Raw genomic sequence first — 14,424 nt, 5'->3', positions numbered from 1 at the left:
CAATGACGAAAATAAACAAAAACATAATTATAAATAAAAAAGACACTATAGATCGCAAAATATAATACAATAACGAACAAAATATAACACAATGCTGAGTAATATAACACAATATCAAGAAAAAGGACACAATTTCAAAAAAAAAAGGACACAATCAATGACAAAAATAAACAAAAATATACAATGATCTTTTTCCCCAGCATTATGTGTGTGTGTGTTTTAGAACGAGGAAGACGGTGAAAACATTTTTGTGTTTTTACTTTTTTTTATTAAACTTCAAGTTATATTTTTTTATTAATTTTTTTTACGAGGGATTTTTTTTTGTGACTATAAATCCTTCTCATACTTCTCATTTTTCCCCTTTTATAGAATAACTAGCTTTAGAGTCCGTGCCACACACGGGATGATCCAAATTATAAAATTATAGGTAAAGCAAATAATTACATAACGTATATGAGAAAATTTATTACATCTATGCTTATATCTATACTATGCGTACATAAATTAATTTTATTTATATCACAAAATGTTTTTTTAAATGGAACTTAACAAAAAACTGCACGTGCGGAAACGTACCCGAGAACGCTCTTTTTATTGAAAATTTCATTCTCAATGTAATATATGTATAGTTGAAAGTTGGTTATTAACTAATTTCGAAAATACGACTTCTCATACAATAGTAGTTCTAACCACTCAGCCTAAATACAGAATAAGTGTTACATTTATTGATAGAAAAAGAGAACATTAAATTGCAACGACGAATGTTTTTCAAGAACGACATTTTTCTGAGCTACACCATGAAATTTTTTTTATATGTTTCAGGGGGCTTCTCAACTTTCTTATAATGACCACATAAAAAATAATATGTTAACCCATTTAATTTTGTGAATATTTTGCTTCATTTGAGCATAGTTTTACATGACATGCTTCCCATACAATGTTCTGATCACCATTGAAAGAAAAGTTAATGCTTACACAAATATTTCAAATTTGATAAAAGTTATAAGTATTGAAAGGTCTGTGGTGGCATGTCGAAAGTGTTCAAAATATTTTCTTAAATTTTAATAGTCGAGAGAAAAATAATCAATTTGCCAAATCCCGAACTTTGATTTCCAAAAATGCCATTGAAAATAATTTTGAAACCCGAATCATGTTTAAAATTCTAACTTTATTCGTTTGACATTTTCAAACCAACACTTTGAACCCGTAACAAATTTGATGATAAATCAATTTGCATACTCAAAACTTTAAAATTCCGTAACAAATTTTGATCTAAATGTAGTTAACTTGTACCAAATAATCTATTTACCGACTTTTGACCCATAAAAATCAAATTTAAGTTCCACAAAAAACCTTAAACAATCTTTGATAAAAAAAACTAAGAAATTAAATATGATAAACTTTGTTATGCCTGAAAGTGATTGGTAAATACTATCCTTACATTTTAACATATATATAGTTTACTAAATTAACCGAAAAATAAATCAATAGATTTAAAACATATATTTATAATTTATAAATTTATATGACAATTTAAAATAATAATAGATAAATTGATTGATTTTAAAAAAATCGATCGTTTTTTAAGCATATATTTATAATTTAATGATTCAAAAAATGACACTGTAAAATGAAAGCATATTCGAGTTTTGTTTTTATTTACAATATTTTATAATATACATAGTACAATACGTTAATGATAACATTTGAAATTTTTTTTTTCAATCTTTGGCAAACATGGTTTATTGTTGATTTTTGGATTTCACCAAGTATTTTAGAATATATAGTAAAATAATATGTTAATATTTGTTTTTATAAAAATATATAAATATAAATAGAGTATAAAAGAAAAGTAAATAATTACTGATCTATTACATATATTGGGGTCAATTAAGATCTTGGTTTTAGAGGAAAAAAAAATGTTAGAATTAACCAAAAGATGACAAGTGTCTACAATTATTTTAGTTTATTAAAATAGGTAGATAGATTTGACCCCTTATTACCACTTTTCTTTATTGAGTTATTTTTTACATTACTATATTAATTATTGCTACATTAGTTTGGATCATCTTCAAGTTCAATCATGTTTATTTTCTTACTACACTTTGATATACTTAAAAAAAAACAAATAAAAAAACAAAAAAAAAACAAACACGGAGTGGTATTCAAAATAAATTATTTTTTTATGTCATAAACAACTCGTGTACATGTTTTGGTAGGTTAGATTATGGATATAAATATATAGATTCCGTGTCGCATCACATTGCGTAGAGAAACATAACTAACTTGTGAACATATTTTTTTTTTTGCAATCACACTCATTTGATATATAATTTTTTTTGCATCCATCCATTTGGTATTCTTTTTGAAATTACACATTTATAAATATCTGTCCCAATCATGCTTGTTTAGCAAAAACTCTTAAAATACATAAAAGCTTTAAATAAACATTATTACATCACATACATGTCAAATTCTTATAACAGATGGGAGGTGAGACAGAAGGCCCGTTGAGTTTAGCCATACCCGATTTTCATATTTACAAGAATAGCCCAACTTTAACAAACCAGTTACCCGTATACGCCCAAACAAATTGTTATTAGGGTTGGTATCGATTAAACATTTAAACATAAAGAAACACGAAACCCAAACTAAATCAGTTTAACTTGCGGCATGGTATCATATATCCGTGAATATGCATTAAGTTTCGCAATTTTGGGAGGGTTATGATCTTGTCTTGAACTATACTAACTTTTAAACACTGGGGATTGGAAACTAATTTCGGACCAAAAGTGTAGTATGTAAATAAAAATAAATAAATAAATAAAATCAACATAAATGTTCAAACCCCAACTACCCCTAACGAACCAAATAACTAAACATGAACCTGATTGTGATATGGATCCATCATCGGAGACAATGCACAAAAATAGCCGATAACCTAAACCAGATTAACACCCCTATGATAGAAGAGAAGACATAGATACTACCGGTTAATTAGAGAGAGAATATCTAATATGTTATCATTATACACTTTCATTTAATTTTAGTTTTTAAGATTTAGAAAAAGAAATGGTCATGAAAAGGTCCTTGGCCTAGCAGTATCAAGGAGTTGAATAAAACTTTGTTTTTCAAACGGTAAATTTGTGGTAAAAAAAAAGTATAATTTAGTAGTATAGTAAAGACTAGAGAGTGAGTGAGTTGAAGGTTTTGAAATATGTTCGAGGTTATTTTCTTCATATTACACCAAAAAGTAGGTTCCCACTAAATCTTTCTCGTTATATAGTCGTAACTAGATTTTATCCCCATATTACGGTGGTTGTTTTACATTATTCGTTTTTAATATTTATATATGTATATTTGGATTTTAATTTTATTTATTGTAAAAAAGTTAATAATTAATATACTTGAGATTTGATGATAAAATGGTTTCACAAATAAATGATATGTTATAATACGGTTTAAAAGCTATTTGGGTTTGTTGATACCCATTACCCGTTTACTTTCTTTATTATAAAATTGTTTCTTAATTATAAATAATATCTTTTTTAAATAAAATATGATATTAATTTTTAGTATATCCCTATTTTATAGGATTTTCATATCAAATACTTTATGAGATTACTTTTTAATATAATGAGATGTTATAACCCGTTTAAGAGCTATCTGGGTTTTGTGAGACCTTTACCCGTGAATTCGGGTCAAATTCATGAGAAACCTTCATTTACAAATAAAGCAATCAGGCTTGAGATAATGGTTGTTATACATTTTTCGTTTTTTAATATTTAATTTTTGGATTTTAATTTTCTTTATTGTAAGAAAGTTAATAATATACTTAGGGTTTGATGATGAAAGGGTTTCATAAATAAATGATATGTTATAACCCGTTTAAAAGCTATTTGGATTTAGTGACCCATGACCCGCTTATGTTTTTACTATAAAATTGTTTATTAATTATAAATAATATCTTTTTCTTTTAAAACTGGATATTAAATTGTAGTATATCCCTATTTTATAGGATTTTCATATAAAATAATTGGTGAGATTAATTTTTAATTTAATGAGATGTTATAACCCGTTTAAGAGCTATCTGGTTTTGGTAAGACCTATACCCATGAATTTGGGTTAAATCAATTAGAGGCATCTATTTAAAAATGAAGCAATCTGGTGACTTTCATAAAAAGGGGTGCGACCACATCACGATACGTAGGATTTTAGGGGTTTCGTTTACATATATTATAGATATGACAAGTTTTGAGCATCCACTTGACATATAGAGTTGCTTGTATAACATGCAATAAACAATGGTTTGACTAGTCTTGTAGTAGTTAAATGGTTAGGGATTCTAGTCTTGTAGTAGTTAAATGTGTAGATTTATTTGTAACATTTCGGATTTTTTCAATCGTATTCATTTACGTTTAACCCGACCCGGGAATATTTTGGATCACTATTATTAATCAAAAATCAAATCTTTATAAGTATTAAATTCCTAATGTTCACTTTAGGGCCCTCGTACTTTAAATAACGTTTAAATCCTAAAGATTTCATCAAAAAGTGCATTTAAAGACCATACACCAAACTATAGGGACTAAACTTGTAAAAAATGAAACTTTCCCCTCCTAAACTCCGAAGCGCCGCGCGACAGGCTCCACTCCATGTGGCTGTGCAGCGCGGTGGCTGATCTGGTCAGAATCCCAACTCGTTTTCGTTCGTTAACTCATTTAAGGCATAAAATCGTTTATATTAGGCATGTTTGAGTGAATTAAGGTCCAAGTAAACATCATATAACTAAAATATCATTCCTAATTCGTTTCCCTCTGCCCAAGATCAGATCCTTACTAATATTTCATTGATTCTTTCTTTAAATCGCATATACTTACTTAAACAGGCTAAAAAGCCTATAATTAGTTTGTTTTATGTTTTTCCTATATAAACAAGACATAACCATCTTCTGTAAACTTTAATCAAACCCTAAAGATCATACTCCAGCCGTCCTACCTTCTGCTCAGCTCGTAAACACTTCGGTTTTTGCCACTTCGTTAAAGATTCAAGACTTGTTCGTTGACTTTGCTTGCTTTAGAATCTTTGACTTCCGTTTCTCCTCAATCCTTTCACTTTCCGGGTAAGTTGTAAACCATAAAATCGTTCATACATATTCCCTAGTCAATAACCTTCAATTAATTTCTGAGATTGAAGGGTATTGACTAGTCAATTGCTTTAAAACCCGCTGAAGGGTAAAACAGTTAACAAGTTTGACTTTGCGTTGTCTCATGCTTCTGGTCGGATTCAACGTTCGGTCCAGAAGACTTTTATTCTCGTAACATAATTTTAAGGGTTCTGACCAAAACCCGACTCCCGAATCGAAGTTTTGATTCTTGTCAGACTCGACTCGTTTAAACATTAAACTCAACATAACTAGAGTTCTACTCACTCGTTTGGATTGATTCAAGCGGCATTAAGTTCATTTTTATTTGTAGTTTCATATCACAAAGTTTCAGATTCTGATCATTAATCTCGTTGGACGCGTATTGGACGACTCGCTTAAATCATTAGTTCGTTTGTCGAATTTATTAAACATTTGCCTTCCGTCTAAGGTGAGTTTAATCATTCCCCTTTTTATACACTGTTTTCAAACGTTTTGGGGACATATGCGTACTTACTCTATTTTCTATTATATATATACACAAAATCGCAAACATAATCATTGTGTGAATATCAATTGAATGATATTTGCTACATGTTTAATTGTTTACTTAACAACGTTTCGGAGGGGTCCAACATATTCCCTTGTTGAGGGTTCTCATTAGTATGATCATACGACCGTCTTAGTAACCGGAGCCCGATTCGCTTGGAAAAGGTAAAACGACAACCTTAGTCATCGTAATCAATGCCCGATTCGCTTGGCAACGATTTCATTGGCACACACGATTTGGTTATATGCATGATTGTTATGATTCTGTTGATTATTATCACATGGTTGGTTTGCGCATTTATCATTTATCAACTATATATATATATATATATATATATATATATATATATATATATATATATATATGCTATTATTTAATGAATCAAAATTGGTGATCATCTCACTCAACATGTGTTGTTGACAAACTCCATTTTCTACGCATATGCAGGTTGCTTAGATTGAAGCATGATATTTAGTCAAGACCATAGGTTATATTGAAGGCAAACTTAAAATTAATTGATTGTATTTATTTATTTGAATTGTTTTGTTCTATTTAATTATTGTGTGTACATTTGAACTAAAATAATTAATTAGATATTGTCACATTTTATTTATGATAGTATCTTCGAGCTATGAGCAATCGGATCGCGCCCCGGCATTTCCGCCTTAGGTTAGGGTGTGACAGATTGGTATCAGAGCCAAAAGTTATAAGATAGGTCGTTAGAAATTGTCGTAGACATATGTTAGGAACCCTATACGTGCTTATCTGATTTGCCTTATGTGCTATTTAAATAAATTGTTTACAGCTTGCTTGGATTAATTATTTTAATTTTATTTATCTTGTTTATTTGTTACATGCACACACAAATTCCGAGGTTATGCCTCAACTTTCAAAATATTTTTAAATCCTCTTAATTTTTGGTATATTATATTTTATTATGGGAAATTTCGTTAAGAATTTCCGTGTTTTGCTCATTCACCCTGAAGCGTGGGAGTATGACAAATCTCGTACAACCATAACTTCAAGTGGTACCCGTAATCGGCTAAACGGTTACGTGGTAAACATAACCAGCTAAACGGTTATACTTCCAAATTGTGTTTTTAAATTATTTTAAATGCTTAGTTGGGTGAAAAATCCATGGAAATCCATGGGCACTCCAACTATTCATTTCATAAATCATTTTCGATTTGATTTTTTTGGGTTGGAACGTATCGTCCGGGGTGGTTCCCGAGATACACCAACTGCTTATATTTGATTCGTTGATTCGATATTTAGTTGAGTCGGTTAAATGCCATGTAACGCTCATGGTCCGAACAACTCCATTGATTCGATAATTCGTTAATTAGTTAGGTTAGTTAAATGCCATGTACACGCTCATGGTCTGACCAATTTAATTGTTTATTACTCGTTATTTGAATTGGGCCATCAAAATGCCATGGAATGCTCATGGGAGGCCAATTCACAAACATTATGTTGTTTATTTAGTTGGGCCATTCAAATTGCCATAGAAAGCTCATGAGAGGTCAACTCGTTTGATATGCTTGGTTATTTTATTTTTGGAAAATCTTATAAAACATTATTTACTTAAATGCTTCAAACTCATATATATTATTTTAATTCTTGACTCGTCCTCGAGTATTCACTAATACTAATACATATACATACGCATCCCCATTATTTCATATCAACTCATTTCTACAACTTACCCATCATTTCATTAAAAATTTCATCCTTGGTCCTCGTAGAACTTCTTCCCTAGGAAATCATCGTAATCAACGTCGTTCGCATACTTCTCGTGATTTCCATTCGACTAATAGAATCGACAAGGAGTTTGCTGCTACTAGAATCGTCAAGGAGTTTGTTGCTGTCTTCCGTTAACCAAACGACCGCCAATCTCGACAAAACTAAAATACACCGAACAAAAAATCTTATACTAACTCATATCCGTTAAAATATTATTTAAATTATATTTTCTTAATTATATCCATATCCTCAAGCTATAAATTTTCTAAGTATAATTAAATCCATATTCTCAACTTTAAACTATAAATATTTTAATATCTCTTGTTTTCCCTCAATATCATGATAATTTTCACAACTTATTTTTCACTTTATAAATCTTTATTACTAAAATTCAATTATTTTAAATTTTATTATTATTAAACTAAATTATGTATTCTCTAAATTTAATTTCTATTTTTAAATTAAAAATTTTTCATTAATTAATTTAAATTTTATTATTAAATTGACTTTATGATTTAACATTCATCGTAAATATTTCAACTACCTACTTTGATTTTTGAAAATTTTGAACGTTTTAAATGATAAATTCGTAGTTGTTAGAATAGTCATGGTGATTCATGCATTTCTAGTCTCACATTTATCTCATTTTTATTAAATGTTTCACATCTTATTTTTGCTATCGCAGTTAATTTAAAATTTTGTTATTTACTTAAATTTCCATTATCGATAATTCAATTTACATATTTCCAAATATTTATAACGATTTTGTGATAAAGGAAAGCAATCCACAAATTCCCAATTTAATCTAATTTAATTACCTGATTTATATTTTACCTAATTTTAAAGATTTAATTGGAATAGGACTATCTCGGTGGTTCGGGAATATCCGTTTCCCAGTTTAATCTATTAACGATTTAATTCAAAATAAGTATATTTTCGCATTATCATTAATATTTAAATTACTAACTATTATAATATTTTAGAATATCTTAATCGAATTAATCTAAATCTCAAAATCACCAACTTGAAAAGCTATGACCTTATATTAATTTCCCTTTAAACTTATAAGTACTTAAACTAATTGAACTCAACTCACCAAAATATTCGTTTAAACTTATATTCTCGATCTTAAGAATCTCATTCCTAAAGGATATGATATTTAAGAACTCCGCATGCAGTTAACTATTTGTTATAAATTAAACCTTTGCGTAATTCATCCCCTGGATAAAATTCCTTTATCGAAGATTATTCAATTAAGATCTTGTATCTCCATCTCATTTCCTTAATCTCGATTATCACAATAACATCTGTTTCACCAAATCTGTTTTCTTCAATTTACAAAATTTTACTTTTAAAAGCAAAAGAGGTTTTCGAAATCTTACGGTTTTATTTATTCAACTAGAACATTTATTAATTATCATTTGAAATTACATTTAAAATTATCAAGACAATTGTTTTCTCTTAAAAATTTTATTTCAAAACGGTTGTTTCTTATAAAATGATGATTTTAAATATTTTATAACCCACATGATGAAATGAATTATGCGGACCATCCGACAATCTAAGTAATTATGGGTCGACATGTAATTACCAAAGTCCTCGCATTAAAATCATAATACGTAAAATTGTGTGTCATGATTTAGAACCTAAGGTAGCTTGGGTAACAGTATGAATGATGAGATGATAAGGACATGGTGGATACGCCACTGGTACATCCTATATATAAGTGCCCTTATCAGATTGTCATTTGAAGCGTTGCATCGGTTATTGAAAGTTCTATGTTATGATATTTTCATTAAAAAGTTTAAATTGTTTTCAAAATGATAATGTTTTGGTTTTCCTTAATTTCGGGAAGAAATTCCCTAAAGTAGGGGAGACTATAACATGTCGGATTTTTCAAATCGTATTCATTTAAGTTTGACCCGACCCGGGAATATTTTGGATCACTATTATTAATCAAAAATCAAATCTTTATAAGTATTAAATTCCTAATGTTCACTTTAGGCCCTCGTACTTTAAATAACGTTTAAATCCTAATGATTTCATCAAAAAGTGCATTTAAAGACCATACACCAAACTATAGGGACTAAACTTGTAAAAAATGAAACTTTCCCCTCCTAAACTCCGGAGCGCCGGGCGACAGGCTCCACTCCATGTGGCCGCGCAGTGCGGTGGCTGACCTGGTCAGCATCCCAAGTTGTTTTCGTTCGTTAACTCGTTTAAGGCATAAAATCGTTTATTTTAGGCATGTTTGAGTGAATTAAGGTCCAAGTAAACATCATATAACTAAAATATCATTCCTAATTCGTTTCCCTCTGCCCAAGATCAGATCCTTACTAATATTTCATTGATTCTTTCCTTAAATCGCATATACTTGCTTAAGCAGGCCAAAAAGCCTATAATTAGTTTGTTTTATGTTTTTCCTATATAAACAAGACATAACCATCTGCTGTAAACTTTAATCAAACCCTAAAGATCATACTCTAGACGTCCTACCTTCTGCCCAGCTCCTAAACCCTTCGGTATTTGCCTCTTCGTTAAAGATTCAAGACTTGTTCGTTGACTTTGCTTGCTTTAGGATCTTTAACTTCCGTTTCTCCTCAATCCTTTCACTTTCCGGGTAAGTTGTAAACTATAAAATCGTTCATACATATTCCCTAGTCAATAACCTTCAATCAATTTCTGAGATTGAAGGGTATTGACTGGTCAATTGCTTTAAAACCCGATGAAGGGTAAAACGGTCAACAAGTTTGACTTTGCGTTGTCTCATGCTTCTGGTCGGATTCAACGTTCGATCCAGAAGACTTTTATTCTCGTAACATAATTTTAAGGGTTCTGACCAAAACCCGACTGCCGACTCGAAGTTTGGATTCTGGTCAGACTCGACTCGTTTAAACATTAAACTCAACATAACTAGAGTTCTACTCACTCGTTTGGATTGATTCCAGTGGCATTAAGTTCGTTTTTATTTGTAGTTTTATATCACAAAGTTTCAGATTCTGATCATTAATCTCGTTGAACACGTATTGGACGACTCGCTTAAATCATTAGTTCGTTTGTCGAATTTATTGAACACTTGCCTTCCGTCTAAGGTGAGTTTGATCATTCCCCCTTTTATACACTGTTTTCAAATGTTTTGGAGACATATGCGTACTTACTCATATTTTCTATTATATATATACACAAAATCGCAAACATAATCATTGTGTGAATATCAATTGAATGCTATTTGCTATTTGCTACATGTTTAATTGTTTACTTGACAACGTTTCGAAAAGATCCAACATATTCCCTTGTAGAGGGTTCTCATTAGTATGATCATACGACCGTCTTAGTAACCGGAGCCCGATTCGTTTGGCAACGATTTCATTGGCACACACGATTTGGTTATATGCATGATTGTTATGATTCTATTGATTATTATCACATGGTTGGTTTGCGCATTTATCATTTATCATTTATCAACTATATATAAATATATATATATATATGCTATTATTTAATGATTCAAAATTGGTGATCATCTCACTCAACATGTGTTGTTGACAAACTCCATTTTCTACGCATATTCAGGTTGTTTAGATTGAAGTATGGATATTTAGTCAAGACCATAGGTTATATTGAAGACAAACTTAAAATTAATTGATTGTATTTATTTATTTGAATTGTTTTGTTGTATTTGATTATTGTGTGTACATTTGAACTAAAATAATTAATTAGATATTGTCACATTTTATTTATGATAGTATCTTCGAGCTGTGAGCAATCGAATCACGCCCCAGCATTTCCGCCTTAGGTTGGGGTGTGATCCGATTGCTCACAGCTCGAAGATACTATCATAAGTATAAATGACAATATTCAAATACAACAAACCAATTCAAAGAAACAAATATAACATGTTAAATTCATGTATGTCTTCATTATAACCCTAAAGTCTTTCTAAGTATCCATACTTCAACTTCAAGTAACCTACATATGCGTAGAAAACAGAGTTTGTCAACAACACATGTTGAGTGAGTTTATCACGAGTTTTGCAATAAAATAAGGTTAATATAATAAATAAGCAAAACATAATAAATGCGGTAATAAAATCAAACCATAAGCAAATAGATTGTCGACTCAACCATTGCCAAGCGAATCGGGCGCCGATAAATCAACTATGAGCAAATAAGAATAAGACTGTTGCCAAGCGAATCGGGCGGTGGTCAATAGTATGAGAACCCAATACATTGGGATATGCGGGACCTCTCCGAGCACGAGTGAGCACATAAACAAGTAAGCACATAACAAGTAGATTTGATTAATCACACACAATTACACGTTCGCTACTTTTGGATATGTATGTATATATAGATATGTATGCATAGTATATGATATACGCATATGTCCCCAAAATGTTTGTGGAAATTGAGTAAAATAGGGGAATGATAAAACTCACCTTAGATTAAAGGCAAGTGAGTATAACGAAGAATAAACGAGTCAACGGATAAGCGAGTCGTCCAATACGCGTCAAACGAGATAACATATTAGAACCTAAAACTTTGTGATATGAAACTATAAATAAAAACGAACTTAATTCCGCTGGACTCAATCCAAACGGATGAGTAGAACTCTAGTTATGTGAAATTAAAGATTTAAGCGAACTGGTACTGACCAGAATCCGAACAGCAAGTCGGAAGTCGGGAATTTTTCAGTAGCCTTAAAATCACATTACGAGAATAAAAGTCTTCTTGACCGAACGTTGAATTCGACCAGAATCTTGAGAAAACGCAAAGTCAAACTTGTTGACTATTTTACCCTTAATCGGGTTTTAAAGTAATTGACCAGTCAACACCCTTCAACCACCGAAATTGATTGAACGTTATTGACTAGGGAATATGTATGAACGATTTTACAGTTTACAACTTACCCGGAAAGTGAAAGGATTGACGAGAAACGAAAGTCAAAGGTCCTAAAGCAAGCAAAGTAAACGAACAAGTCTTGTATCTTCAACAAATATGCAAAAACCGAAGGATTTACGAGATGGCAGAGGCTAGTGACGGCTGAAGGAAGTGTATTAGGGTTAGATTAAAGTTTACAGCAGGGAATTATGATGTGTTTATATAGGAATAGCTAAACCGAACTAAATATAGGCTTTTTGGCCTGTTTAAGCAAGTATATGCGATTTAAGGAAAGAATCAATGAAATATACTAAAAGATATGATCTTGATCATGGGAAAACAAATTAGGAGTTGTATTTTAGTTATATTATGATTACTTGGACCTTAATTCACTCAATATTGCTTAATATACAAGATTTTATACCTTAAACGAGTTTAGAAACGAAATCGAGTTAACGAACTGGTGCAGGTACCCCATAGCGCTACGTGGCCAAGTGAGGGCAGCCCCGCCGCGTGGCGCCCCGGGTGCAAGGAGGTGAAGTTTGGTTTTTGACGATATTGGTCCTTGAAGTTTGTTATTTGAACATTTAATAAATCTTTTATGCATAGTTTAAGAATTTGAACAATATATAAGGTATAAGAGCCTAAATGAACTTGTAATCTTTAATACTTATAAATATTAATTTCTTGATGAATAATAACGATCTAAAAGTGTTACGGGGTCGGGTTATACGCAAACGAATACGGGTTTGAAAATCCGAAATGTTACAATTAGAGGGTGTGTGATTTAGTCATTCCAAAACAAAATAAAATAACAACTTAATATGCAGAAAGTAGTTTTACTATGGTTTTTTACGAAACAGTCACATCCGGCTTTAATCCAAAATGGTCCTTACCCATGACCTTCTAGTCTAGTGTATGGTATTTGCTTTTGATAACTCGTGTAGTGGGTTTAAATCTTAGCAAATGCAAGAGTTGATGGGTTTAAGGTGGAAAAAAATGTGATTCAAAACATAAAAATAATAATAATCCAAATTGGTCATTTAATGTGACTATGCAAGTTTGTTTAAGGTGGCAAAACCTGTAAAACGTCAATGGGTTGAGAAGTCATAAATTCAAATATTACGAAATACATAAGATCGTCGCTAATAAAAAGTGAATATTCTAAGTTTCTTTCACATTAAAGCTATAAGTAGTTAACGAGTGTCTACATACAATTAGGTTTTTCTTTTTCTTTTTCTTTTTTTTTAAACAACGAACACAGATCCATTTTTCTTCTTTTTTTTGAACGTCTTAATTAATTCATTTGTCACCTATGAGATGATTCAAAATGGTCATCTAATGTGATAAAGTATGTTTGTTTCAAATTAAAGCTATATGCTTGACTGTACTATTGAAACCATCATCTGAATTCATCTAGTATTGTGTCATGCAGTGCTGACTGAACGCTGATTGGAAACTCGTTGAAGCCGCCTGAGTCTGTTGTGGTTCAGGCGAACGATGCTTCAACAAATTTTCTGATTTATTTATTTATTTTTTATAAATTTGGAAATTAATTAATATTACATTAAATTAATAATATTACAAGCAACAAATAATACTAGTGTAGTACAGGATCATCTGGACGTCTAGATTATAAATGCTCGACCAACTCATGACGAAGGTTTTCGTGGACCTTGCGGTTCTTGATATATATGACGTTTTGGAGTTTTTCTTCATCGGTGATTGTCGATTAGAGTCGTGGGACATCACCTTGGTAGTTTTAATAAATAGTCATACATTGGTCCTAAAGAATCATGTTATGCAAAAGTGTAGAATTTAGAACATTGTTAATTTGTTATTTGCTTCTTAATTGAACACTTAAACATTAGAGATTAGAGCTTTGTTCAATAGTTAAATAATTACTCATATATTAATAATTCAGTTGTCGGTACCAAGCTTGTAGAAAAAGGGTTTATACTAAGAATTTTTGAAAAAAGGCTCTAACTTTTAGTTTGATTGCGGCATCCGAAAACCATGGGCCGCCACTGATTTTCTCCCTTGACTAAATCCATAGTGGGTTGGCAATCAAATGAATTTTTTTCTTTAGAATTTCAAACGCCCTTTCG

The sequence above is a fragment of the Bidens hawaiensis genome, unplaced genomic scaffold, assembly GCF_021521415.1.
Source record: "Bidens hawaiensis isolate Kalapana, Puna unplaced genomic scaffold, B.hawaiensis_p1.1 tig00012615_1, whole genome shotgun sequence".
Lineage (NCBI taxonomy): Eukaryota > Viridiplantae > Streptophyta > Magnoliopsida > Asterales > Asteraceae > Bidens > Bidens hawaiensis.
This window is presented reverse-complemented; position numbering follows the sequence as displayed.